The 4320-nt window shown below is 38.3% G+C and overlaps 1 non-coding gene across 1 annotated transcript; it reads right to left on the reverse strand.

The window, feature by feature from the left end:
- Positions 1 to 1341: 1341 nt before the first annotated feature.
- On the reverse strand, positions 1342 to 1445 carry LOC112792882 (small nucleolar RNA R71). The gene has a single exon (XR_003197602.1). It is a non-coding gene; the product is annotated as a small nucleolar RNA R71 (small nucleolar RNA).
- Positions 1446 to 4320: the final 2875 nt, after the last annotated feature.

Here is a 4320-nt window from a genome sequence, read left to right on the forward strand (position 1 = left end):
AAATCTTATCTTTTCAAAACTTTTTCAAAAATCAAATCTTTTTCATTTTTCTTATTAATTTTTCAAAATTTTCTTTTTAAAAAAATGTTTTTCAAAATCTTTTTCTTAATTTTATTTTAAATTTTCGAAATTACTCTAACAATTAATGTGATTGATTCAAAAATTTAAAGTTTGTTACTTTCTTGTTAAGAAAGGTTCAATCTTTAAATTCTAGAATCATATCTTTTAGTTTCTTGTTGGTCAAGTAATTAATTTTAATTTTAAAAATTAAATCTATCTTATCTTATCTTTCATATCATATCTTTTTTAAAATTTTATCTTTTTCAAAAATTTGATTTTAAAAAATCTTATCTAACTTCTTATCTTCTTATCTTTTCAAATTTGATTTTAATATATTTTTCAACTAACTATTTGACTTTTTGTTTGTTTCTTATCTTTTTCAAAACCACCTAACTACTTTTCCCTCTTTAATTTTCGAAAATATCTCATCTCTTTTTCAAAAATTCTTTTTAATTGTTTTAAATTTTAGTTTTAATTATATCTTATCTTTAATTTTCGAAAATCATTAACTACTTTTTCAAAATTATTTTTCGAATTCTCCCTCTCTTCTCTTCTTCTATTTATTTATTTATTTACTAACACTTCTCTTCACCTCTCTTCATCTCCAATCACTGCCTCTATCCTCACCCTTGTGTTTGGGTTCTTCTCCACTCTTATTCCTTTCTTCTTCTACTAATAATAAGGATCCTCTTTGTCCAGATATAGAGGATTCCTCTTCCTTTTTCTTTTTCTCTTCTCTTTCATGTGAGCAGGAATAAGGAAAAAGGCATCTTTGTTGAAGATGATCCAGAACCTGAAAGGACTCTGAAGAGAAAACTAAGAGAAGCTAAATTACAACAATCCAGAGGCAACCTTTCTGAAATTTTTGAACAAGAGAAGGAGATGGCAGCCGAACCCAACAACAATAATGCAAGGAGGATGCTTGGTGATTTCACTAAACCAACGTCCAAGTTTGATGGAAGAAGCATCTCAATTCCTGCCATTGGAGTAAATAATTTTGAGCTAAAACCTCAATTAGTTGCTTTGATACAACAGAACTGCAAGTTTCATGGACTTCCATCTGAAGATCCTTATCAGTTTTTAACTGAGTTCTTGTAGATTTGTGAGACTGTCAAGACAAATGGAGTAGATCCTGAAGTCTACAGGCTCATGCTTTTCCCTTTTGCTGTAAGAGATAGAGCTAGAACATGGTTGGACTCACAACCTAAAGATAGCCTGGACTCCTAGGATAAGCTGGTCATGGCCTTCTTGGATAAATTCTTTCCTCCTCAAAATTTGAGCAAGCTTAGAGTGGATGTTCAGACTTTCAAGCAAAAAGATGGTGAATCCCTCTATGAAGCTTGGGAAAGATACAAGCAGATGACCAAAAAGTGTCCTTCTGACATGTTTTCAGAATGGACCATATTAGATATATTCTATTATGGTTTATCTGAGTTTTCCAAGATGTCATTGGACCATTCTGCAGGTAGATCTATTCACCTAAAGAAAACGCCTGCAGAAGCTCAAGAACTTATTGACATGGTTGCAAATAACCAATTCATGTACACTTTTGAGAGGAATTCCGTGAATAATGGGACGCCTCAGAGGAAGGGAGTTCTTGAAATTGATGCTCTGAATGCCATATTGGCTCAGAACAAAGTGTTGACTCAGCAAGTCAACATGATTTCTCAAAGTCTGAATGGATGGCAAAATGCATCCAACAGTACTAAAGAGGCAGCTTCTGGAGAAGCTTATGATCCTGAGAACCCTACAATAGCAGAGGTAAATTACATGGGTGAACCTTATGGAAACACCTATAATTCATCATGGAGAAATCATCCAAATTTCTCATGGATGGATCAACAAAAGCCTCAACAAGGCTTTAATAATGGTGGAAGAAACAGGCTAAGCAATAACAAGCCTTTTCCATCATCTTCTCAGCAATAGACAGAGAATTCTAAGCAGAGCCCTTTTAATTTAGAAAATTTAGTCTCTGATCTGTCTAAGGCCACCTTAAGTTTCATGAGTGAAACAAGGTCCTCCATCAGAAATTTGGAGGCACAAGTGGGCCAGCTGAGTAAGAAAGTCACTGAAACTCCTCCCAGTATTCTCCTAAGCAATACAGAAGAAAATCCAAAAGGAGAGTGCAAGGCCATTGATGTAATCAATATGGCCGAATGCACAAGGGAGGAGAAGGACCAAAATCCTAGTGAGGAAGACCTCCTGGAACGTCTCTCAAACAAGAAGGAGTTCCCTATTGAGGATCCAAAGAAATCTGAGGCTCATATAGAGACCATAGAGATTCCATTAAATCTCCATCTGCCATTCATGAGCTCTAAAGATTATTCTTCCTCTGAAGAGGATGAAGATGTAACTGGAGAGCAAGTTGCTCAATATCTAGGAGCCATCATGAAGCTGAATGCCAAGTTATTTGGTAATGAGACTTGGGAAGGTGAACCTCCCTTGCTCATTAGTGAACTTGATACATGGGTTCAGCAAACTCTACCTCAAAAGAAACAAGATCATGGGAAATTCTTAATACCCTGTACCATAGGTACCATGACCTTTGAAAAAGCTCTATGTGACCTAAGGGCAGGCATAAATCTTATGCCACTCTCTGTAATGGAGAAGCTGGGGATCATTGAGGTACAAGCCTACCTTATTCTCATTACAATTGGCAGACAAGTCGGTAAGACAAGCTTATGGATTAGTAAAGGACGTGTTGGTAAAGGTTAAAGGCCTTTACATTCCTGCTGATTTCATAATCTTAGACACTAGGAAGGAGGTGGATGAATGCATCATCCTTGGAAGACCTTTCCTAGCCACAGCAGAAGCTGTGATAGATGTTAACAGAGGAGAATTAGTCCTTCAATTGAATGGGGACTACCTTGTGTTTAAGGCACACGGCTATCCTTCTGTAACAAGGGAGAGTAAGCATGCAGAGCTTCTCTCAGTACAGAGTCAAACAGAGCCCCCACAATCAAACTCTAAGTTTGGTGTTGGGAGGCCACAACCAAACTCTAAGTTTGGTGTTGAACCCATATATCCAAACTCTAAGTTTGGTGTTGGGAGTCCACAACATTGACCTGATCACCTTTGTGGCTCCAAGAGAGCCCACTGTCAAGCTAGTGACACTAAAAGAGCGCTTGTTGGGAGGCAACCCAATTTTTATTTATCTAATTTTATTTTATTTTCATTGTTCTTTTATGTTTTGTTAGGTTCATGATCATGTGGAGTCATGAAAAAAATATTAAAATTAAAAACAGAATCAGAAACAGCAGAAGAAAAATCACACCCTAGAGGAAGGACTTACTGGCGTTTAAACGCCAGTAAGGAACATCTGGCTGGCGTTCAACGCCAGAACAGAGCATGGAGCTGGCGCTGAATGCCAGACACAAGCAACATCCTGGCGTTTGGATGCCAAGAATATGCCCTGAGGAAAGCTGGCGCTGAACGCTAGTAACAAGCATGGAACTAGCGTTCAACGCCAGAAACATGCTACACATGGGCGTTGAACACCCAGAACGTGCATCACTTCGGCGTTTAAACACCAGAATGGTATGCTAAGGCATTTTACATGCCTAATTGGTGCAGGGATGTAAATTCTTGACACCTCAGGATCTGTGGACCCCACAGGATCCCCACCTAACATATTCCCACCTTACCTCCTAATTAATCCTATAACACACTTTTCCAAAAACTCTTCACCAATCACCTCAATCTCTCTTCCCAATTACCCCCTTCACCACTCACATCCATCCACTCTTCCCCAAAAACCCCACATACCTTCAAAATTCAAAAATCTTTCCCACCCAAACCCACCCTAAATGGCCGAACCTACCCTCTCTCCCTTCTCTATATAAACCCCTTCATTCTCCTTAATTTTCACACAACACAAACCTCTCTTTTCCTTCTTGGCCGAATACACCTCTCCCCCTCTCCTCCATATTTTCTTCTTCTTCTTCTTCTTTTCTTTCTTCTCTTGCTCGAGGGCGAGCAATATTTTAAGTTTGGTGTGGTAAAAGCATAAGCTTTTTGTTTTTCCATTACCATTGATGGCACCTAAGGCCGGAGAATCTTCTAGAAAAGGGAAAGGGAAGACAAAAGCTTCCACCTCCGAGTCATGGGAGATGGAAAAATTCATCTCCAAAGCCCATCAAAACCACTTGTATGATGTTGTGGCCAAGAAGAAGGTGATCCCCGAGGTCCCTTTCAAGCTCAAGAAAAATGAGTACCCGGAGATCCGACATGAGATCCAAAGAAGAGGTTGGGAAGTTCTAA

Source organism: Arachis hypogaea, chromosome 3 (assembly GCF_003086295.3).
Source record: "Arachis hypogaea cultivar Tifrunner chromosome 3, arahy.Tifrunner.gnm2.J5K5, whole genome shotgun sequence".
NCBI lineage: Eukaryota > Viridiplantae > Streptophyta > Magnoliopsida > Fabales > Fabaceae > Arachis > Arachis hypogaea.